At 40.9% G+C, this 25,072-nt stretch overlaps 1 protein-coding gene across 8 annotated transcripts in view; it reads left to right on the plus strand.

Moving 5' to 3' along the window:
* The first annotated feature begins 4,017 nt into the window (after positions 1-4,017).
* CDON (cell adhesion associated, oncogene regulated) overlaps positions 4,018-25,072 on the plus strand; it is a 100,492-nt gene continuing 79,437 nt past the window's right edge. For 4 of the 8 annotated variants that reach the window (XR_008290581.1, XR_008290582.1, XM_027036868.2 and 1 more), the window contains exon 1: positions 4,732-4,872. The gene's annotated coding sequence lies outside the window, so the exon portion shown is untranslated. Of the gene's footprint in view, positions 4,039-4,731; positions 4,873-4,950; positions 8,229-18,592; positions 22,551-25,072 lie in introns of those variants that run through there. The other 4 variants (XM_053203908.1, XM_015072228.3, XM_015072227.3 and 1 more) reach the window with 4 other exon arrangements.

Below are 25,072 nucleotides of genomic sequence, written 5' to 3' on the forward strand. Positions count from 1 at the left end.
AGTTGGATCAGTGTTATGCTTCTCCCCTTACATCTGAATGGTTAAATTTTGATAGAGGAAATCAAACAATCATGCAGATGCCTCCCCTACAAATTCATGATCCCCAACCTTAGCCAGGCTCTCAGCATCACTCATTACTCCGGTGATTGATTTTCAACTTTTAGTTTTCAACTCTCATTTTTCCTAATGGTTATTCCAAACCCTTACCACCTTACTCAAGCATCTTTTTCATGTGTCACACTTGAAGTCAGTCAACAATCTTTCCGTCCAAATTCATCAAGATAATCAAGGGCTTTAGTTATCAGAGTTTTAGAAATTGACCCTTGGCTACAACTTTATAGGGTTCCATATTCTTTCTGAGGGAATATTTTTGTGACATAAATATACTCTCTACTGATGACTTTCAAATCTATATGTCCAGCTTGGACTTATCAATCTGTGGACACCTGTACTTGGAGGTTCCACAGGGACCTCAAATTCAAAAGGCTCAAATTGAACACATCATTGTTTCCCTAAAACCTATATCTCCTGCTGGGCATTATTTTCTCCCAGGTACTATGGGGGTAGGGAGCATGACTATCATCCACTCAAGCTAGAAGACTGTTGTCATCCTTGAGTCCCCTGTCTTCTTCACTTTCCACATGAAGTCAGTTTCCAAGTCCTGCCAAATTTTCCTCTTGTTTCTGGACTCTCTCCTCTCTTCTCTGCTCTTGCTTTACTACTGTCCTTGATGCAACTGGAGCAGTTCAGTCTCTTGCTCCAACTGGACTGTCTAGACAGCTTCTGAAGCTTCCAAATTTTTTGATCTCAGACTTGGCTCCCTCAGTCCATCCTCATCACTGATGCTAGGTGATGTTTCTAAAGACAAATCTGACCATATTACACTCCCATGTAAAACCCTGCATTGATTCTCCATTGCCTATAGGATAAAGTACCAGCTTCTTGGTATGATTTGTGATTTGACTTTGGGTTCATTCTGCAGTGCCTTCATTTACCAATCCTCACCTAGCCCCTTACACTTCAACCACAAAGAAGAGCTTATGGGGCGCCTGGGTGGCTCAATTGGTTAGGTGTCCAACTTTGGCTCAGGTCGTTATCTCCTGGTTCATGAGTTTGAGCCCTGCATCAGGCTCTCTGCTGTCAGCAGAGTCCACTTTGGATCCTCTGTCCCCCTCTCTCTCTGCTCCTCGCCCGCTCACACACTCTCAAAAAAAAAAAAAAAAAGGAGAAGAGCTTGAAGATCCAGTGGGCTGCCTTGTTTCTCACCTCTATGCCTTTATTCATAATGTCCCTTCTGCCAAACTGCCCTTCCACTCCTTGACCTTTACCTGGCCAACTCCTACTATCCTTTAAGACTTAGTTCATGAGTCACTTCTTTTAGGAAGCCTTTCTTGACAAGCCACCCTCCCCTTCCCCCAAACTCCAGGCACTGTTAGCACCACTGCCCTGTGCTTCCACAGCTCCTTGTTCATTATACTGAAGACATGTCCGTGTACTTACCCATTTATGCACCTGGATCACAATTAGATTGTGAGCTCTTTGGGGACTAGGTCATAATTCTCCATGTACCTCTTTGCCTAGCAGCAGCATAGAGTAGGTGCTTACTAAGTATTTTTTTAAATTTTTTCTCTTTCTTTCTTTCTTTCTTTCTTTATTTATTTGAGAGAGAGACAGAGAGAGACAGAGAGTGTGGGAGAGGGGCAGAGGGAGAGAGAGGGAGAAATCTTTAGCCCGATGTAGGGCTCCATCCCTTGATCAGATCATGACTTGAAATGAAATCAAGAGTCAGATGCTCTGGGTGCTTGGGTGGCTCAGCTGGTTACGCGTGTGGTTCAAGTGTGGGTTAGAGCCCAGCATCGGGCTCCGCCTGACACTCAGAGCCTGCTTGGGATTCTCTCTCCCCACCTCCTCTGCCCCTCCCCCATTCTCTCTGTCCCTCTCCCTTGCTCTCTCTCACAATAAATAAATAAATAAAATGTTTAAAAAAAGAGTTGGATGGTCAACCGACTGAGCTACGCTGGTGCCCCTTGATTTGTTTTGTTTTGTTTTTAGTATTTTTAAGTTTTTTAAAAATTTATTTTGAGTGAGAGAGACAGAGAGAGAGAGAGAGACTGAGAATGGGAGACAGGGAATCCTCAGCAGGCTCTGAGCTGTCAGTGCAGAGCCCAACCCAGGGCTCATACCCATGAGCTGCAAGATCATGACTTGAGCCCAAGCTGGATGCTTAACTTACTGAACCACCCAGGTGCCCCTGGTTTTTTTGTTTGTTTGTTTGTTTTTGTTTTAAGCATTTTTAAAGCAAATGCTGAACAAATAAATGATTCATTGGTGAAATCCTTTTTTCATTTTTCTTTCTTTCTTTCTTTCTTTCTTTTTTTTTTTTTTGAGAGAGAAAGAGAGAGAGAGACAGACAGAGAGAGAGAGAGAGAGAGAGACAGACAGAGAGAGAGAGAGAATCTCAAGCAGGGTCCATGCTCAGTACAGAGCTGACGTGGGGCTCAATCCCATGACCCCGGGATCATGATCTGAGTTGAAATCAAGAGTTGGAAGGTCAACCAACTGAGCCATCCAGATGCCCCTATGAAATACTATTTTATATCTGAAATGATTTCTCCACTTTATGAACAAGGCAGAAAAAGTAATCATTATCAATAAACATCATCATGATTATTTCTCAGCCTGATTATGAGGAATAATAGGTACAGTGATATTCAAATGTCACTGTGAGATTGGGGGTTCCCAGAGTCATATGGGCTCCCAGAGAGGAACCTGTAAGCGTCTCTAGTATAACTGCAGTGGTGGGGGATGGCTAGGATTCTTAACGAGTGTCACAAGAAACCTGCAAGACTTCCATTCTATTCAGACAGAACTCTCTCAGTGTTTATAAGATTTATATGCTGAATGAAAAATCATTTACTATACCTTAAGTTAATAACATACCGATTTGTGATTTGACCTAAACCTTGGGACAATGGAACACAAACTAGAGTCACAGCTTCTTTTTTGCCTCCTATCCTGACTTTCATAGGATCTAATGCTTTCACAAAGATCCTGGACATAGCAAAAGCAGAAAGTTAAACTGTTTGAACCCTATCACTTTCAAAGCATTTCTTTGTGAAATTCAAATAAGAAGGTAAGGGAGACTGGCATATTTCTCCTGAAATTCACTATTGAATGTTGTGTGTGTGTGTGTGTGTGTGTGTGTGTGTGTTCAGAGATTTTGTTTTATTTATTTATTTTTATGTTTATTTTTGAGAGAGAGCATGAGTGACAGAGTGTGAGTAGGGGAGGGGCAGAGAGAGAAGGAGACACAGAATCAGAAGCAGGTTTCAGGCTCTGGGCTGTCAGCACAGAGCCAGGCGCAGGGCTTGAACCCATTAACCGCCATCATGACATCCTGACCTGAGCCGAAGCTGGACGCTTGACAGACTGAGCCACCTACGCACCCCTAAAGATTTTAAGTAATCTCTACACCCACGCAACATGCGCTCAAACCCACAACCTGGAGATCAAGAGTCACTCACTCTACCAACTGAGCCAGCCAGTCATCCCAGTACTGAATGTTTTTGAACTTTCACTAGACTCCTTTGTAGTTAAACTATTAACAAGTAATGACAGTGGTTAAAAAAAAAAAAAAAGAAAGAAAGAAAAGAAAAGAACTGCTAGTAATAGAAGTCACAGCTCTCAAATGCCCAGTGAATGTCAGGTGCTTTTCACCAAGTATCATACTTAGGCTTCACAACAACCTTTAAATAGAATTTATTTTTCCCCTTTTCATGTTTAACAACTTAAGTTCAGTGAGATCAAATAACTCGAGGCAGGTCCAAAGGACGAGGTGGGAAGACTCTGGGACCAAAGACCAGGTTAGTTTCACCAGGTGACACTGAGCCTCTCCTAGTCTCTTGAGTTTTGCTACCTGCATGCGTGTATATGAATGCACGGCGGGATGCAGCTGCTTAAGAAAGGACGCACAGAAAGTGCTGAAAAGGCTCAGTAGCCTTAAGCGGCGGGAAGCTGGAATCCGAAGGCAGAGCCCAGGTAGGAGCCAAAAGAAGGGTTGGACTCATTGCCTCCACACACAACTTAGGTAAAGGAGCGAGGGGCGGGACCTGGGCGGGCAAACAGGGGAGCGTGGAGACCATTTGTGGACGGGCCAGAAATGCCGCCTCTCCCGGGGAAGCAAGGTGAGGGGAAAGTGAGTGCAGGCATCTTGGAGTCTCCGTGAGTTGCTGAGGCCGCTCAGCCTCACTGTCCTAAACCAAAGCAGAGACCGTACTCAACTTTCCTGGGGACGCTTTCCCGTAGAGCAAGCAGGAAGGGGACGAGGAGAAGCTCCTGGACGGAGCGCCCCCCCCCTCACCGCAGATTGGTACGGCCCATCCCCCCGCCGCTGATCTGGCAGGCTGCGCGCGCACCCTCCGGCAGGGCGCGGGCCGGCGGGGCGCTGCGGCCTCTGCGGCCCGGTTCACTCCTCCCGCTCCTCGCGTGCTGCTCGCTGGCCCCGAGCCCGCCGGTTACGCGCCCGCGCGCCTGAGCGGAGAGGAGCGCGGCCGCGGGGACGCGCCCCGGTGGCTCCGCCCCCCCCCCCCCCCCCCAGCTCCCCTCCCCTGAGTCCCGGGTGCCCGGCTCGCGCGGCTCGGTGCGAAGAGAGCGGGGACCCCGCGCTAGCCAGCCCGCCCGCCCCTGCGTCCCCGCCCCGGCGTGCGAGGCGCCGCGCCCTCCTGCTGCCCTGCTCTGTGCATGGAGGGGCCCGTTCGGATCGCAGCCGCCGCCGCCGTAGCCGCCGCCAGCGCGCGGGGGATGACCTGGGGGTGGTTTTCGGAGCCGGCTGCCGCGCAGGAGGTCCGGGGACTGACTCTGCCCCGCTGAGAGGTGCGGGGGTGGGCCCGCCACAGGATCGGAGGGAGGGGTGGTCCGGGGACCCCGGGTTTGGGGGCCACGCGGCTTGGGAGCGGGAGGTCCGCGGGAGGGCAGGTCGGTGCGCCCCGCAAGGCGTGGGGATCCCGGACTGCGTGCGGGTTCTGGGGAGGGCAGCTGACGGATGCCCACCGGGGAGCTGCGACGTTCCGCGTCCTCGGGGACGCTGAGCCACCTCGTGGGAGGAGGCGGGGTGAGGTGTCAGTAACACGATTAAATCTCTTTGACAATGATCCACTGGGGCAGGTGAGCTCCAGCGTAGCCGGGAGTCAGGGGCGCCAGCACGTTTTCCCAAGGGAGCGGAGCGGGGTCCCTCGCCTCTCTCAACCTCCATCCCGCAGAGCCCCCGCGAGAGACAGTGATTTATGTGTAGGGAGAAGCAAGAGAAATTTCCTGCACAATGTATCTTTCTCTTGCCTTCCCAGGCTCAGTGACTTCCCAGCCCCAGGGAGTGTATTTTTCCTTCTTCTCTGTAAAGCTTTCTGTGGATTGCATTATCATTTGCTAAATACATTACAGCTCGCTATTTATCTCGGTCTGCAGCTTCCAGACCTTTGTTGCTTTCTCTCCACATCTAGGGATTTCAGTAATAAATCACTGAGGGGGATAGATAGACTCCCTTGCCCTTGCCTTCATTGTTCTCCCTAACCCCACCAAATCAGGTGGAAGGCTCTCCAAAAGGAGGTCTTCTCCAGAATGCCTGCCTTTCCTGGTGAAGACTACAGAGGGTGGCAGGTGCCTTAAGGGCCGGCTGCTTTCCACTTTAGATCTAGAATTTAGAGAACATCATAACAGAAAGTCAGCCTCTGTGTCCTAAATCAAACACCTTGAGAAACAGAAAGTTGAACTAAAAGCTAACATGAGATTATTCTCAGGCCAGTGGCCAGCAAAAATGAAAGAGGCCAATTCTGTTTCCATGCCTCACTGGTACCATTGCCCTCAGACTCCCAGCTAACACCTGGTGTCCCTAAAGGGCAGTGTCACAGAGGGACAAGGTGGGAGGGGACCTGGGAAATAAATGGGTTTATTCTCAGTGTAATTCTAAACATTTTATTACATTTTATAGCTCATTTTTTGAAAAGGAGTCTATTTTAGCTGAAAATGGGAGGGGGAATGTAGTTCAACTTTTAGGACAAGATGAAAGAAAAAAATTCTGGAAATTTTAAATTAGTGCTTAACTAGAAAGCATTCTTAGGAACCCAGAGAGGCACCAAATACTGTAGTTTCTGTTATACACATGTTGAAATAAACTGCCTCATACTTTAAGTTATATGAGAAGGATGGAGAAAACCTGTTTCATTTTGTAAAGACGTGCCCTGGGTGTGTGCTTGGCAGTGGGTAGAGCAGAAACATTTATATTTCTATAAAAAACACACAAGTGTATATTGTTTAACTTTCATGCAAAAACTCAGATATAGTATTTGGAAATCTGTCTTTGTTTGAATAGTTTAGTCAACCAGGAAAATCAGTTACTAGAAGTACTGTGCTATTGTTTGTGTAGTAACTCACTTGGGATGCTTTGATTGATTGCTATGGTTCTCATCAACCTCCTCTTCTGTGGAAAGTACTTAAACAGCTCTGACTCTCAAGCCGGGAAGTACAAAGAACCCTTAGGACTTGGAACATACTGATCTAGCTTGTGTAGGTTGGCTTCTAAAATCAGTCTTATCCTTTGCCTTCTTTGCAAGTGAGGAATTAAGTTCACTTCAAGATAGGATTCCCCCGCCCCCTGTCAGCAAGGTACATACAGATGGAGGCTTTGTGTGGAAACTTTTGTCATAGGGCTTTGCTCTAAAGCGGTCAGGTAAAATTAGTTGACCAGGTCTTCTGCTTTTCTCTTTTCCGCTTTGCCCTTATGCTCTCATAACTTTCTAGACAGTTTCATTTATGGGTTTGTCAAAATATAAGTTGAAGTAAAAGTTTTCTTCTCTAGGAAGGTTTCTTTTGCAAAAACTTAGACTAAAAACTGGTGATTGTGTCCAGGTATATCCTGGGAAAATGATTTCAGGAATTAAACATTATCTTAGGGAAATTAGACTGGGATAGGAACTTAAAAATAACTAATTGAAAAATTGGTTGTTTATAACATGTAATTACATTAGCTATGGCCTTATAATTAGCATTTGTACTTTGCAGAAGGAAAAATAAGACAGCACATCACAAGAGCAGAGGAGTTGTCTCCAAGGTAGTCTTTCTTTAAGATATATGGTCTTACTACTTAATAGGAAGTAATTAGATTAGAAAGAGAATTTGGAGTCTGGTTGCTAAATAGATTGCTTTGAAGGACTTGATTTTATGGTGATTTTCAGTTAGTGCTTTTTTTTTTTCCCAAGAAGTTTTGTTAATTGGATTAGATAATGTTTTATTGTTTTTATTCAGGATTTTATATTGTATGTAAATATCCTATTTATTTATAAACATTCCACTTATACATTTTTGTCGTGTATATGGTATTAATTCACTTTTAAGAGGCTGACAAGGAGGGCTTTGATTCTTCTCAATTAAAGTTCAAAGATGGTATATGGAATATACTTAATGTCACTTTAAAAATATTGGATTACAATTAAGTGAAAAACTGGTTTGTTGGTTTTTTTTTTTTTTAATCCTTCAAGTTTTCCGTCATTGTTTGTGCTCTTTCCCCCATTGTCAGGCTTAAAACATACAGTATCATTGTCATCTGTCCCCTGAATAATGGTCCTGAGGTGATATTATTAATGTGGCTTTTTAAAATCAAACTAATTATACTTGCCTAAAAGAGCCACATGTGTGTGATTCTAGCTGCCTGGTGCCTTTTGAGAGCCCTGGAGACAAGCTAGTGAATAGAGCTGAAAATTCATTCTGTATTTGATTAAATGGAACAGACTCGCTGCTCCTTACCCCAGCAGGGGCTATGAGATCTCTTGATCCCCGAAGCGGCTCCAAGACCCTGGGAATAACATTAGCGAGCACCTGAGGAATTTCTGCCCTGCAGTGCCTTTTGTGAGTGTGTGTGTGTGTGTGTGTGTGTGTGTGTGTGTGTGTGTGTAGAGGGATTGGAGCTGAGTGGTGATGGGGCGGTGGAGGGAGGGGGCGGAGAGAGGCTACATTAGAAGACTCCATATGTTAGCAGATCTAAAATCAAGGCTTGACTTAACAGCTTATCTTATAAGAGAAAACAGCCCAACCCGAAGGCAGATTGCTAGTCAGGACTCTCTTACGAGCAGGACTGTGGTGATGTGTTTTTAGCACTGAACTGAACGCCACTGTTAAGTACAAAAAGTCACTTCTCTGCTCTCCCTCTGAAGCACAAGCATCTACACGTTGAAGACTTGGTAAGTTTTCTCTGAATGATCTTTTGATAAATATATAAAATTGTGTTACAGTTTGGTCTTGCCGGTAAGGGCTGATGTATTGTTCTAAAAACTTTTTAAACTGAGGGCAAAATCAGACTTTTATGTGAAGCACATTGCTTTGCAGAGATGAAATGCTTGTTTGAATAGGCATATTTCACTTTTCTCTTTTGTTTTTATACGATTTCATTGCATTCTTGTTGCATTATTGAAGGATTTAAATTCATTTAGGGTATATGTCTCTTTCCTGGTGTCTTATTGAGAGGTCTGATCTTTAGTATTTTTTAAGGCATTGCTTTGCAGACTTTGCTTGCAGCCACAAGTAAATGAAAATATATCTACCAAAAACATTCTATAAAGTCTTTGGAGCAAAATTTTTGAGAAACATGAGTGTGTCCTCCTCCCCAGCCACCCGCCCCCGCAGCTGCCCCAAATAATTTTTGGATACAAACATTTTTCAGGATATTTGCCCAGTTTGTTTCTTGTGTACTTTTCCAGGAAGGGCAGTTCTGAATCTTGGATAGTATCATTAATCAATTTGCATATTCCAAGAAGAGTTAAAAATGAATTTGAATTCTGGTGCTAGTTTTCCACTGATGGAGAACTCAGTAGCGTATTTGCTGGGCAATTTGATATATTTTGTTCCTGATTATAATCCTGTTGTGTGTCACAGTTCTCTCCATCCTATTACCATGTAGTCCTCTCCCAAATTCTCACAATACTGAGTGTTGGGAAAATAAAGAAGCCTTTTAGAGACTGTGTTTAATTTTTTCTCACCTTAATCCTAGCACGACCAAATTGAAAGGACCTTTGCATGCATTGGGGTCAACACTGCAAGTTAGCATTGTGCCAGTCTTGGTTCACAGGTTTTTAGTGGCTTTTGCTGTGTGATATATTTTGATGGCCAGAGATCATAAAAAACTACCCCTAAAGCACATTTTGTTCTGCCGAATATTGGTCGGAATGTGAATAGGGACTTCAGTTCTTGAGAGCTAGAATGATGTGCCTTTCAATCATAGGATTAAGGGACAGTGAAGTTCCTTGTATCTTATGTCAGAGGGTAAAGAAATATACAGGTCATATGACTGAGCGTAGAAATATTCTGCTTACCGTTTTGTTGCTTGGAACTGTGTGGTTGATTTTATTTTTGTATTACCCTACTACAAACAGCATTCAAAAGTTGATCTACAAAGCTTGATTCTCAGCTACCTATTCTTGTTAGATACTCGCTCACCTTTTTTTATTTGGGGAAGCAAGCTTGACCGAAGTCTTGGTTTCCTCATCTGTAAAATGGGGATAACAATAGTATCTCTTACCACGGTTGTGGGGATTACATGGGAGAATGAAAGTAAATCGCTTGGGATATGCTAAAACTGTAACACGTGAGTGTTAGCTCCTATTACTTTTACTTAGCTCCTTCTGTACATATTACTCTGATCCAGAGTTGGTTTAAGGACTAACATAGTAAGGAATTCTCAGAAGTTAGTAATCGTATGGGTACATGCAAGAGCTATAGATGTAATGTGCTCTTAATTTTGCAGTTGACTGAAAGGTGCTTGGAAACAATGTTGCATTTTTCCTAGTTGATTGTGTGATATAAAAATGTACATGAGCGTGCATTTAATGTACACTGAGTGCACAGCTGGATGAAGTTTTACATATGCACATATGGGTGGCAACTATTACCCAGATCAAGATCTAGAATATTTCTTTCACCTCGAAGTTCTCCTGGTGCCCCTTCCCAGACAACCCTGCCACCCCCATCAGGCAGCCACTGTTGCGCCTCATCTGACCATAGATTAGTTTTGCCTGTTCTCCAGCTATACTCATAAAAGTGGATTCCTATGGCATGTACTCTTTTATATGTGGTTTCTTGCACTGCTCATAAGGTCTGTGAGATTCATCCATGTTATTGTGTATGGTAGTAATTTGTGCTTTTTAAATTGTTACTTAAAGTTTTTGTGTGTTTTGAAATTGGTAGTAGTTCATTTTATCGGCACATTGGATATGTGGTCACTGGGAAAAAAGAAAAGGACACTTCTTCTCACATTATTTGAAAATCGGATCCTAGTGGCTAGCTTGAAAATTTACCATGACCTTATTTTTGTACATAAATATTAAAATGGGGTTGAGTAGTTGCTCTCAGTCATAATTACATAAACCAAACCTGTTGTTAACTGTCCTTTTGTGTGTGTGTGTGTGTTTAGAAGGGAAGGAAGAGAGCCCCAAAACAGAGAAGAAGGATCATCTAAGGTAGCTTATATCTTTTCGTGCTTAGGATTTAATGCCATAATCAATACTTAGAAACGTACAGAAGAAAAGCACCAGCTAGCACTAGCATGAGAGTCTTAGAAGAAAACAAAATAACGTAATATTCTTTTGAAAACAAAAATACACCAAAAATGGAAGAAAGTGGAGTGGGATGTGATGCTACAGAAAAATTTTGAAGAACAGGGCTGCTTGCTTCGAGAAGAAGACTTTTGGCTACTAACCTGATGTGCTAAATAAAATTTATTTCACCAAACAGTGAAACAAGAATGCAAGATGATGTTGATGAATTAGAAGGTTCTTTGTTTGTTTGTTTGTTCATTTTGAGGGGGTTGTGGTTGAGGTAAATAGTTTATTATATTTCTGTCCTTGGAAATGTTGATGAAGGATTTTCTGGGTGTCCTGCTGGAACACAAGCCACTTTTCTCCTTAGGAGACATTGTATTCTTCAGCTTTTGTAATTTCATTAAGTCTTATTTCTTCATACTCCTTGATGCAAGGTCGTTCTTGGCATATAGCCACGTGCATGGATGGCTTCCCCCGGATCCCAGAAGGGCAAGCTGACCCCCTTTCCTTCTTAAATCAGACCCCCGGTGGCCCAGATTTCGAGGGGATGGGGGTTGAAATAGTGATAAATGATTCATCTTCTGCCCTGTATGGGGTACTCAAAAGATGCAGATTTTGTTTCAAAAGAAGGGAGAATTGTCTGTCAAATAGAGCTGCCTCATGATAGAGAATGCTCTTTTGAGGGGACACGAGCCCCTGATTACTGGACATTTGCTAAAGACACTGGGGAAGGGATCTCTTCCTTGGGTGAGAGATTGACCTACACGACCTCTGAGAGCCTTGCAGTAGTGAGACTCCATGAAATGGGCTTTTACTACGTAGTGATTCTACATAACCAATACATGCATGATTTTGGAGGGAGAAAAATGTGTCAAAAATGTCCAAACAGCCACTGAGTCCGTACATTTTCTTAAACCAACCCGAGTTTAAAGTTGAGGACTGCCTCAGCTTGCTGGCTTTCTTCACTTTAAATGTAATTCTTCCTTTATATCACTAACAACTAAATGTCAGCTACTCTTTTCTGTCTTTCTTACGTAAAGAGAAAATAGAAACTTCCCAGTATTCTACGTGTGCCAGCATCAGCAGTGATAATACTTTCCAAGTATAGTATTTGCTCCCTCTTGATGTAGGTACACATCTGAGAAGTTTCTTGAGGCCATCTGCTGGCCCAGGTGTATTTCTTCACTCATACAACAGGTGTACTGTAAAAATGAATAAATATACATCTTCTCTCTCTGCCTTCTCTCCTCCACCCTACTTTTCTGTACTTGAATTTCGAGAGAGAGAAATCACTCATCCTGGGGGGAGAAAGTGACTTATCCAAGCAAAAAAACTATATTTGGGATATTTTCTGAGGCCCATAGTTACTTAATCTAACCATGTACATATCTTGTATCTGTAAATATATATTAACTCGTGTTAATAATTGATACTTAACAATGGCTGAAGGTAATGTAGAATCCTGAATCACTGAAATAATCTTTATTTTGTAAGCAGAAAAGTATAGTATACTGAGTTTACTGAGCTTTTACTGTTTTGTGTTCACGTACACATATAAATAAACCCTCCGTTGCCTCCCTGTAACCTATAAGCAGGTCTGCTCTGTTACCATTACCTTTTACCCCTCCAGCCGCCTTTCCAAAATGGGAGAGGGGTGAGAGGAGATTTCGAATGTGTGACCAAAAAACCCAACTTTTGGTCTTCTGCTGAAACTGCTTCTGGGTCGCCTCCCTATCTCCAGTGGGGGTTTTGCCCCCACTCCAAATCATCCATTTTTCTCCGTGTTACCAGAGTAGCAATCTTCCTAAAACATAAATCCGATCATGTGACTGCTCTCCTTAAAATCGATTTCTCTGGAGACCCTGAATCACTCACTTATTAAGGCCCAGGTCTTCAGTGGGGTGTACAGGTGCTCTACCTACTGGATGCTACTGCCGTCTTTAGCTACTTTGAATCACTTGAATGTACTTTGCTTTCTGTCTTGCAGGCTGGGAACTCTGTCTCTCCTTTGCCTGATACTGTATTTTACATGTCTGCTCATCTTCGTCTTTCTCCTTAAGGACAGATGATGTGCTGTCCCCTCTATGTGTGATCATCCCTCTCACCCCCTTACTTGCACTATGCCTAACGAGTACTAAATACCCAAATGGCTGAATGTATCCGAGTGGTAATCACAGTGCTTCTGAAGTGTCACTGTGCTTTTGGATTTCTTGGGGGCTGTTTTTTTTTTCTTTTAAATTTTTTTAAATGCTTATTTATTATTTTTGAGGGAGAGACAGAGTATGAATTGGGGAGGGGCAGAGAGCGAGGGAGACGCAGAATCTGAAGCAGGCTCCAGGCTCCGAGCTGTCAGCACAGAGCCCAACTTGGGGCTTGAACTCACGGACCCCGAGATGATGACCTGAGCCAGACTCAGTTGCTTAACTGACAGCCACCCAGGTGGCCCACTTGGGGGCTGTTTAAAATGATTTAATGAGTCTGGGGTGAATCCCAAGCTTCTCCCTTTGTAGCTAGTTTCCAAATGGTGTTGATGATGTTGCCTGGACCCTACTGAGTAGCAAGATGCTAAACTGTCCTCTCTAGACCCATGCATGATTTCAACATACAGTCTGCTCTTAAAAATCCAGTGAAAGTGGTGCCTGGGCGGCTCAGTCGGTTCAGCTCAGGTTACGATCTCGCGGTTCATGGGTTTGAGCCCCGCGTCGAACTCTGTGCTGCCAGCTCAGAGCCTGGAGCCTGCTTCGGATTCTGTGTCTCCCTGTCTTTCTGCCCCTCTCCCCCACTTGCACTCTGTCTCTTCTGCCTCTCTCTCTCTCTTTCTCAAGAATAAATAAACATTAAAAAAGTTTTAAAAAATCCAGTTAAAGTCTGATTCTTCATGTCAAATTCAGGTAGACCACAGCTTCAAATAATGAAGATTAAAGAACGCTTTAGACAAAGAAAAAAAGTTAAATGTCTCATTATTGGAATGTTTGCATGATATTTTAACAGTTTTTTTTCAGTTTTTGAATTTTTTAGTGTTAAAAAATTTAAATGGATGAATTTTTAAAATGATTATATATATTTAAAATGTGTATTTTTCTTCTGTGCAACATTTGGTGTCTGGAGAGGTGATACCAAGTTTTGTCTGGTTTTAAAATACTCACTATCGCAGGTGTTTTCTCGGATATATAGGTACTAAAAAGTGCAATTCTGGCTTCTGTCTCTTGCCAGGGAAATGCCTGGCAGTTATTGGCTTAATGAGTAATTGTACACACGGCCTGCTTGGAGGTAAATTTGGCAAGGGGGACAGATGTTTAATGGATAAAATACTACTTTTATCAGGCCATGAAATTACCGTAGTGACATCAGAACTTGGCAGCCTCTTTTACTCCAATAAAAACAAAAATAGCATCGTAAGCTAGGGAGAAGACATTTTTCCTGTCCATTTATTTTGGCTTATTTTCATGGTTTTGGCCTCAGGGTGTGTGTATAGCAAAATAACAACACAGTGAGTAACAGGCAAGAAGAATTAGGGAGTGAACATAGTTTCAGTTGAAATGGCCATGCTGTTTATCATTCACCCCTGTTTCAATAATTTAAACTGTTCCTCTCAGTTTGGTGACTAGGAGAGTAGGAGGGGTGGGTATGAGGAACTCTCATCCATAAAGTGGAGTTAAACTTCATTATTTGGCTTGATATCATATAGCTCACGATGTATTGACAAAACCTGACAATTGGCTTATAAAAATACTCACGTGAGGGTAAATGTCTGGGTGTGATTACAGATGCGACAGTACAGTTTTGTAGAAAAGGTGCCATTTAATTCCTTTTATAAACACTGGTAAAATAACATCGTGTTGCCAGTCAATTCAATTTGATTGAATATAGTGTTTCCTCCCGCCCGTTTTCCCCTGTTCACTCTCATCGTGAAATTAGATTTTTAGATTGTTACCATGACTTAGCGACCCCTCATATACCAGGATTTCAGTTTTGTGTCCAGGCATCTGAATAGCAGGTCAGTAGATCCTGGGACCACTCAATACTGAGAAGATACTTTTATTGTTCTTGATAGATTGTTAAACTCCTGAATAGAACCATACTAAAGTCTAACTATTACATTCTGTCCATGATTTACTTTGTGGGTTCGTCTTACTGTGATCACCTTTTTAAACAAGCTCATTTTATTTCTTTCATCAAATCTTGGATGTTCACCCAAAGTGGAATTACAAGTTTAGTTTTATAGTAAGGACTGTATAGTTCTGATGGGGTAAAGTATATGTCAAACTGTATTCTAAATAGATATTTCTGCTTAAGATGTATTTTCAAGTCCTATTATAATCTGATTAGGATGGTTCTGATCTCTTTATCTGTTTGTTTGATTTCTATTTATTGATGATTAGGCATATTTTCTTTCTTTATGGTCAAATCCATATTGAGATTAAAACACATCAGAACTCTACCTTGAATTTCTAATTTCAATCTCTATTGATCATGTTTTAGATTATTTTGTGTTTGAATTGGGCTTTGACTGTAGACCTATATAGGTCTTTCACATAATTTTCTTCTTACACTTCTTACATTTTGGAGCTAAGTTTTTTAAATCCCGTGGCTAACAAAAACCAATTTGAGTCATTATAAGATGGGTTGTTAACTGTGGTCTCCTATTAGGCTAGCAAACACAGTTGTCATTATTTGTTATTTCTTTTGTGTTTGAGGATGCATTTTAAAAGAGCTATTGTTGTAGTGGTTAGGTCTTAAAGTAATTTCACATTTGTTACTATGACAGCAGCCACAGTGGGGTTTTTAATCATACAATGCAGCTCGTGCAGAGATTGATATCAGCATTTTGTGGCATCAAATAAATTTTAGCCCAGGGATTTGACTACATACATCTTACTATTGTCAGTAGGGGTCTTGTAGCCAGCTCCCAAAGTGGGTTTCTAAATGTGAACCTTCCAAGTCCTGGCTGTATCCCATTCCGCGGGAAAATAACAAATCGTTTTAAAGAGACATTGTCAGTGTTTTACTTATTTTGGGATTTCTCTTTGAGATAGGAGATTATCAGGGAAAAAAGATGAGGAAATGATTAACCCTGCAGGACAAAGATCAGATTCAGTGTTTTCTTAGCTGGCTGCGCATACATACAGAATACTTAATTAGTTGTGGTCACAGATGTCAGCTGGTCGTGGAATCAAATCAGCAGGCACCCCCTATCGAACTCCCATGGCCCTTCAACAAGCAAGAAAGAGAAACTGAGTTTTCGGTTTTTCCTTTCTGCAATGCAGGCTTCCTACCACCCCTGCCTCCCGCTCCCTTCATGTGAAATGCGAGTTTTCTGGATAAAAAAAAAAAAATCCTTTCGCTTGATATTTGGTACACAAAGGAAGTCCCCGTTTGCTTTGTGGAAGTTCTTTCTAATTCACTGAGAAATACTAACCTCTTCTGTATCTGATTTACCTGGAGCGGATGTAAACTCTGGCAGTTTAACAACAGGTGACGTGGTGACGAAGGAGTGACTGTATTGCTTTTGCAGACCAGGACTCTTGTCTGTCTGGTGTGCTGCAGCCTGGGAAAGGGAAGTGCTGTCCTGTGTGGGGTTGCAGTGGAGAACCACATCACCCGCCTTGCTCACTTAGCGCCTTGTGAAGTGTTCCAGCCATGACGACTCCTGCCTTGTGGTTCTTTTTATTCCAGACGCAGAATGATCTCCTCTTTCTGATGGTGGTGTGTGTTTGTTTTTCTGCTTAAGTGTACGAAACAGTAAAATGGTCATGAGAGTGGAGACCATGACGACAATACGTGATTGAGCATTAGGATCGTGTTTATGAGAGTTTTCATGTAGTTGAAAGTTAGATCTTTAACATCTCTCTAATGCTGGGAAAGGAGGTTCTTTGAAACTGTAGTCATTCTTCTAAAGCTTAAATTAGATTATAATTGCACATTTGTCTGTGCTTAGGAAGAGAATAAAATACTTCTACATTTTGTTTTGTTTTGTTTTCTCTTTGACATTTCTTTGACATTTCTAAACCACAGACTCTGCATTCTGGATTCTGTTGACCTCACGGAAGATATGGAAGTGAATTTTGCCTAAGATAAAATTGATTCCCTGGTGTCTTATAGTTTTGAACTCTTTCCTCTACAGAGGTTACTTTATTTTTATTTCTAGCCACAGGGATCCTTGCTTTCTAGCACACTTCTTTAAAGCAGGCGCTTGGAAATTTCTCTAACAATGTCCCAGCTGAAATGAAGTTTGGAAGCCCTTTCCAATTCTATGTAAAATCAGGAAAATAGCAAAGGAGCTTTTTTAAAAAAAAAAAATTTTTTTTTAACGTTTTATTTATTTTTGAGACAGAGCATGAATGGGGGAGGGTCAGAGAGAGGGAGACACAGAATCTGAAACCGGCTCCAGGCTCTGAGCTGTCAGCACAGAGCCCGACATGGGGCTCGAACTCACGGACCGCGAGATCATGACCTGAGCCGAAGTTGGCTGCTTAACCGACTGAGCCACCCAGGCGCCCCGCAAAGGAGCTTTTTAGAAGTAAATCTCATTTTACATTTGTGTCTTTGTGGAATGAACATCAAATCTACATTGAGATGTTCTTTTCTCTTAATGGTTGTTCCATGATACCCCTGTATCCAAAACATGACGGATGATTATCAAGACATAATTTGGTTTTTCATTTCTTAGATTTGTTAGAAAATGAATTCAAGCTTTGCAGTTTTTTTTAATTTTATTTTTTTAATTTTTTTTTTAACGTTTGTTTATTATTGAGAGACCGAGCATGAGCAGGGGAAGGGCAGACACAGAATCGGAAGCAGGCTCCAGGCTCTGAGCTGTCAGCACAGAGCCTGACGTGGGCTCAAACTCACAAACTTCAAGATCATGACCTGAGCTGAAGCCGGGACACTCAACCAACTGAACCACCGAAGCACCCCTCAAACTTTGCAGTTTTACATGATGCTTTTAATGTTGCTTTGACCAGTTGTTAACTTCTCTTTCGTGTTGTGTCACTGTATAAGGTTGGCTAAAACAAATGCTAACGCTAAAGCATTTAATGACAGCTAATTTGTATTATTTTGGTGAAAATCAAGCCAGTCGTTAACTGTTTAATGAAATAGTTTAAAAATGGTTTTGATGACAAGATCGAGAAGAAAGAAAAATAGACATTCTTAAAGGCAAATTTTGCTCCTCCTTCATTGGAGTGAAGAGTGAGTTGTGATAGCAACAGAGACCAGCTTCCAGTAAGAGGTGTGAGGCTGTTTATTTTCACTCTGGAGATGTATATACTACAGAAGGAAAACTCTGGCCTTGCTTAACCTAAGCAAGTCATTACTTATCTACGATCTGGCAAGCAATTTGATTAAAGTTGACAGAGCTCATATAATACCAGAACCAGGCCCTCTTAATGATTGATGAGGCTCGTCTGTAAGTCTTTTTTTTTTTTTTTTGAAAGAAGAGAAACTGAACAAGAATGAATACTTGTTCAGATCTCTAATTGCCCAGTATAAGCCAAGTCTATAATGTAGTTTTGTGTATAGTGATTAATATGTATTAATTTGTATGTTGTTTTAGGTAATGGTTAAATGGCTTTAAAATAATACTTTTATGTCAGCAGGTTAATTTGGCTTTTACATGATTAAATTCTTAAAATATTAGGGTTCCTGCCCGATATTTTTAACATCTTTTAAATAATGGTTTTCTTTGATGTTTCTTTGATATTCTTTAGTATAGTGGAAGTTTTAACCTATAATTTTCTTCTTCTCTTGTGAAATTGAATTATTTGTAAAGTCTTCAGCTTTAATTTTAATTTTTCAACCCCTTGCTCTCTAAGGGTATGAAAATGATTTGGACAATTGTTAGAGCATATTTGGGCTGTGGGGTGTTGTGACTCATTTCTTTGTTGCATTGTTTCTTTCCCAACAGACTGATACTAGGTGTGACTGGAATGTGCTGAATGTTCTTGCAATGCTTTACATCATTATTCTATGTAAGGTGCTTAGCTCAACTAGAAGAGAATTGTTTTTTTTTTTTATCATTCATATGCTGCTTAGTAGATGGTGGGCTACTAAGGACTGGCGGACAGCTCCCCCAACCCCACAACTTGTTTTAGGTAAACTTAGCATGTGGAATTTCCATTAATGGAACAGTTGAATTGAGAATGAATTAGTTTTCTGTAAAATTCTGGGAATTTTTAGGCATCGTATCATAGGGGTTTGGATGAGGGTAAGCTCTAGAGAGTGAGTACCTGGGGTCAAAGCCAGCTTGCACTACAGTCTAGTGACATGACCTCCCTGTGCTTTGGTTTCTTCACCTGTATAATGGGAATGAATGATAGCTCATCAGGCTCTTGGCCATCTCATTTTAGTGTTCGTGTGATCAGGTAGATGGTTCTCGAGGGCGGTGTTGCTGCTCTAATTGTTATAATTGCTATCAGTGAGATGGGTTCATATCCACAAAAGGGGGTATTATAGTGACACAGTGAATTAGAAACTGTGGAATCAGAATCAAATGAGTGGGGATTAAACTCTGGGGAGCCACAAATGGGGGAATATGCTGGAATTGATTATATGTTTTTGGACTGGTTAGAACCCAGTGCATAGCAAAGAGCACAGTTGGGTGAGTATTGAGCTAATACTCAATTAGCTCAATTAGTAAGAGCTAATGGGGAACTTTTGGGAACATTCCTTTGACTTTCCAAACAAGTGAACACCATTTGACTCTCTTGTTCCACATGTTCAATTTTGTAACTTTGTGATCTCCCCTTCTCCCTTCTTACCTCCCCAAACTCAGTGTAAACATACTTCAGTTTAATACCAAGAAAATAAAATTTATTTTGTGAGAGATGTACTTCATACCTACCTTCACTGACATGTTCTTAGAAGCAAGGACTATTGTTGGTACCCTTTGCTAATTTTCTGTTGATAATTTCCCCAACAAATGTTTTTTCTTTTTTAATTTTTTTAATGTTTATTTATTTTTGAAGGGGAAAGAGAGCGTGAGCAGGGGAGGGGCAGAGAGAGAGGGAGACACAGAATCCGAAACAGGCTCCAGGCTCTGAGCTGTCAGCACAGATCCCCATGTGGGGCTAAACTCACAAGCTGTGAGATCATGACCTGAGCTGAAGTTGGACGCTTAGCCGACTGAGCCACCCAGGTGCCCCATCCCCAGCAAATCTTCTTATCTATGGGAAATCCCGGTGTTTTCTGGAATTCTTATATGTATACTTAAATAATGAGCTTGACTCTTACGTCCTTTTAAATTTGTTACTTTTCTTTTGGGCTTACATATGGTCAGAACAGATAAACACTTAACTGGGATTGGTAGCATTAAAGACCACCAATAAAGTGCCATCCTCAAGTTGTTTCCAAGAGAGAAATAGAATTGATGTGGAATCATCAGATGCAAATATTTGACATGGAGATAGGCCAGTTATGCACACTGTCAGTCCCACCCCTGCCACTCCCCTATTTTGTTTCTAGTTGGCCGGCTTAAGTATGTTGCCCTCAAGTGACTGTTGAAGATCGAAGTTTAGTGGTGGAGGTGCATCCAAAAAATTGAAGAGGGGATTGTGGAACCAGAACATGACAGGTGGTGGGCAGTCTTCCCTTTTTGGCTGGCCATTCCCTCTTTATCCGTAGGGTTTTTTTTTTTTTTTTTTTGGTTGTCCACAGTGACAGTAATAATGCTTCAGGAAGGCGGCACTTATGCATTTTGTTGTTGTTGTTGTATTCTTTCAGTTAAGCGCTGAAAACTCCATCTGTTTTCTTCTAGTCCACTGGTTGGCCTCATTATTGTATTTCTATCACTGGAATCAGGGTTTTCAGGGAAACACGGTAATTTTTGTAGTGATACTGAATGCGTTTGCAGGAGAAAACGTTGTGCCACAACTCTGTAAATGCACAGACTTTAAGGTATTCCCAGGGGTGCCTGGGTGGCTCAGTCAGTTAAGCATCCGACTTTGGCTCAGGTCATGATCTCATGGTTCGTGGGTTCGAGCCCTGTGTCAGACTCTGTGTTGACAGCTCAGAGCCTGGAGCCTGCTTCAGACTCTTTGTCTCCCTCTCTCTCTGCCCCTCTCCCACTCATGCTCTGTCTTTCAAAAATAAATAAACGTTAAAAAAAAATAAAAAAAGATATTCCTTCTGGGTCCTATAACATAGAGGATAAAGCTTGGTTGTATTGCATTTATAGAGTTTTCTTAGGGTGGTGGTCTTGGTGGCTTTGGAGGTAGGTGGCATTTATAGGATTCTTTTAACTGTTTTTGATTTGGGGGACTGTGAATCTTGTATTTGAAACTGTAATTCTTGTTCTGTCCCCCAACCCCACTCTCAACTCAGATTTGCAGGGATGTGTGTGATCAAGGAAATAGCTGTGTGTTTGATTAGTGAACATAGTGTCTTAACTGAGATGATAATGTATTTTGCTAAAAAGGGGTCAGTGCTCAAACTTTGTCAAAGGGCAAAATTCTTATAAACTATTACTGATTAAATGATTTTTATTACGAATCTCTTAATTATATAGAAAAGAAACTAGATGCAAACTTCTTGTAAAACTAAAATTTACAAAATACATATATTACCACAAAACCAATATAATTCAAAAATGTAAAATCTTTAAAACATTTTTTAGATTGTCAGTATTGTAGAAAGAAACTTTTGCTTGTTTTATATTTCACTTGCTTATTTCATATGATTGTTTTAAAATTTTAAGCATGATTAGTACAGTTTTTCTTTTTTTAATAATGACCTTGTTTTTAACTACTGGTCCAATATTTTGTGGGCAATCACTTTAAAAGTGCACTGCTATATATATAGTACTGAGCAATTAAACAACCCATTCAATGAAGTGTTTGTATGTATTAATATTTGCTTATTGCCGATGAGCCAGAGTGATAGGGGATCTTTGTAATTTGTGTGTTCATGATGTTGTGTAAGGCTGTGTGCCATGACATGCTTTTTGAGTTTGTCACACTTATGCCGCCATGAGCTGGAAGATAATTCACATCTGCTTTTCCTCTTACCTGTTTCAGAACTTCCTTTGTACTCTGTATTCTGTAACTTCATGTGACTTTCACATGTCACAGACATGACCCAAAAACACGAATGCAAATTAGGCACTGAAATCTTGTGTCCTGCTTTCATTGTCTGGCTAATGATTCACAGTAAGTTTACAGTAATTGAGTTCCAGAAGCGCAGAAACACAGTGAAATTTATAAAAAATAATTTTCATCCCTCCGACAATCATTTCGCAGATTAAAATCGAGAAAGAGAGAATAAAAGTTGCTGGAGCTTGAAAAAATTAAAAAAAAAAAAAAGAGAAAGAAAACTAAAACCTGACAGTTTGGAGAATCCCTCCAGAATGGGAAGTGACTGTGGTTTCTCACGGACATCAATGGACATAAAACCAGATTTCTACTCAAGGCCTTTCTTTTAATTAGGAAGCTGTAGGTAGAAAGGGGTAAGAGGTAAGCGTAGGCCTGGGATTGCCCTGCGTTCAGATGTTACCCCTGCCCTTTATAAGCTCTAGAATCTTGGGGAGGTTACTAGAGTTTTCTTCTTTACTGTTACCTCACTTGTAAAATGGAAACAATACCCATCTTTAGGAATGTTGTGGGGATCAACAATAATGCATGTAAAATCTTTCACCAATAAACTTAATAATTGGTAGTTGTTATCCTTTAAAATAATTAATTTCATAAGACAGCTGGTTGGTAAGATGTACAAGTAGATTTACTTTCACACACAGTAAAGCCAGTTAACTCCCTGCCTACTGGAAGCAAGAGGCAAGGGTGGGGTAGAGTATCAGAATTATTTGGCAAGGTTTTTCATGCTGCACATAGAGCCCCGCCTCCTTAAATCATTTCCAAGTGACCTACCATCACCACTGGGACTGGATCATCGCTCTTTGGTGCTGGGGCAGAAAGATGACAGATCTACTGACTGAAGCATTTGAGTCTTTCTCCGGTAACTCGGACGTAGTAAGTGCTTGTACGACCTTTTAAAATCTTAATTTTATAAATACGTATAAAGACAAACATTTGTTTATGCAGATAAATCAGTGAGTTGATTTTGTCCGGTATTGACAGGGAGTAACTAATCCACCTCATGTGTGTGTATAAATTAGCATTGTGGCATTTTGCTTGAAAAATGTGCTTGTTTTCCTTAGGTATTTTTTTGCCAAATTCAGTACTTTAAAAAGTGTTGGCAAGAGGTGGGACAGATTGACTCGATAGTTTTAGGGGAGTTTATATAACTCTCTGTGGTTTCACCCAATGAATTTGGCCAGTACTATCTAAGTATGTTTGAAACACCTCCTTGAGAGTTATCTTCCTAAATTTAATAACAACTTTATGTGGCAGGATTTTATTTACATGGTTTTGACCTTACATAAATTCATGACACATTGCAGGAAACATGAGTATGTATGGTAAGAAGCCCTGATATTTTCGTCTGTAATGCCAATCTATGTCATAAGTATATGAAGTCTTTTGTTTTAGCTACAAATCCTTCAACTGTAGTAAAAGCAGAGAATTGCATTTACCTATTGTTGGCCCTATGCCTGTATGACTTTCAAGTTCATGGTGAATGTTTCTGCGGACTCTACTGGGTTATTTCTGTGGGTGAGCAAAGTGATAATAGTGCTTCTGATATTGTCGATAGTATCCTTTTCTCTTCAGGTTGAAAAGAACTTTTGATAACATCTTTTATTTACTGTCTTCTCACTTTTGCCTGTGGCTTTTCTGTAATGCTGTGTCCTGCACTGTGTTAGTCATTTGGGCTTAAGTACCTATCACATTATACAGCACATAACTATCAGCTATTGATTTAAAAAAAATTGACATAATAAAAAATAGGAAAATATGGGTGTTCACGTCCATCAAAGACCAAATAAACTCAGTGAACAGGTCATAAAGCATTAGTGTTGATTGTCTTAAACTGCTATTTAGGAGTGGGACACTATTCTTGTATCTTCTCTTTTGGCTTACTAGAATGTTTTTAAGCATATTAAATTAGTAGTGTGTGAAATAACTTCATAATTCACAGGAAGCATTGCTGGGTTTCTCTCAATGTACATTCATTCATTCATCGACATTTGTTAAGCACTCATTTTGTGCAAGAAACTTCCCAGGTATGGTACATAGTGGTGAGCAAAATAGACTTGGCTCCTTCCCCTCATGGAACTGACAAACTAGTGGTTAATCCAGGTCAGGTAGGAACTTTTCACATTTATGTGACCTGTAAGTATCTAGCCTAGTTCTTTTTTTTTCACAGTATAAAGAGTCAGATGAAGTCAAATTGTGCACGTTCTTTTCAAGGAATCCTCGTTGGCCATAATTTTGACCCGGGGGAAATCAGGTTAAAATGAAAATCGAAGCCATTACTGAAGAAGGAAAGAAGTTTTAAAGCATGAAGTTTTAGAGCGGTGTGTGGAGAGAGAGTAATGGATTTTTTTTTTTAGTTGAATGTAGGGATGTATACATGTAAATTTCCTGCGTCTGAAACACCGGTTTCCTGGCAGGGTCTAAAAGTCTGACCTATTTTGGAGGGGAATGTTACTAATGAAGAGAAGGGATGACACTCTGGTACCAGAGGGGTATCTTTGAGTGGTAGAAACCTGTCAATACCAAGAAGATTAAAAATGCTGTTTTAGGGACATTTGTTGGTTGAGATTTAGGATGAAAAGCTATGGGGATGTCTGTGTTCAATGCTCCATTGGGGGGCGCGTGATTTAGCCTATATTGTAACCAAAGGTTGGTATTGACTATTATACTATAGGTATATTATAATATAGTATGTAACAATTATGTATACTATGCTTGTAATACATGACAGATGATAATATATATAATAATATTAAATATACTGAGTTAAGACAATGAAAACTTAGGTCTATTGATTAGTTGTTTCTCAACATCAGTCTTCAAAGCAGCATCGTTTATAATGAAGATTTTATATTTGGAGTAAAATGAGGAGCAGTGGACCAAAAGACATGTAGTGATTGCTTTCTACAGCTAAATTTATTCTGAAACTATGTTTTGCCTGCCTTTTTGTTCTGTTCCACTGAGATGATAGTGGATGGCAGTTTTTAATTTGTCTAAAAAAGTATTCTTGGCGAATGGTTGGCCGGCTTGCATGGGATCATCCAGGTGTATTGCCTTAGTTTTCAGTATCACTGGTTATTGAAATCCGAATTTCTGGGAACCAGTGCTGTAGATTAAACCTAGTAAGTTGTCAGTATGCAGTCGTCTGTCCTGGGATGTGGCTTCTTTGCCATTTCTCGTGCCAGATGTTTGTCTGTGAGATACATGTGCCCAAGGTTTGACGATGCATCAGCATCAAGGAGGGTTCCCTTCTTGCCACAACCTTAAGTTGGCTTTTTATCTTTCTCTAAAAGAAATAGAAATGCCTCACTTGGTTTTCAGTGCACCTTCATTGTTCCCTGTACTGAGGTCAGGAGGCAAGCACCTAAAAGTCTCTCTATATAAAGGCTGCTTTTTAGATGTTTTATT

The sequence above is a fragment of the Acinonyx jubatus genome, chromosome D1 (assembly GCF_027475565.1).
Source record: "Acinonyx jubatus isolate Ajub_Pintada_27869175 chromosome D1, VMU_Ajub_asm_v1.0, whole genome shotgun sequence".
NCBI classification, from domain to species: Eukaryota; Metazoa; Chordata; class Mammalia; order Carnivora; family Felidae; genus Acinonyx; species Acinonyx jubatus.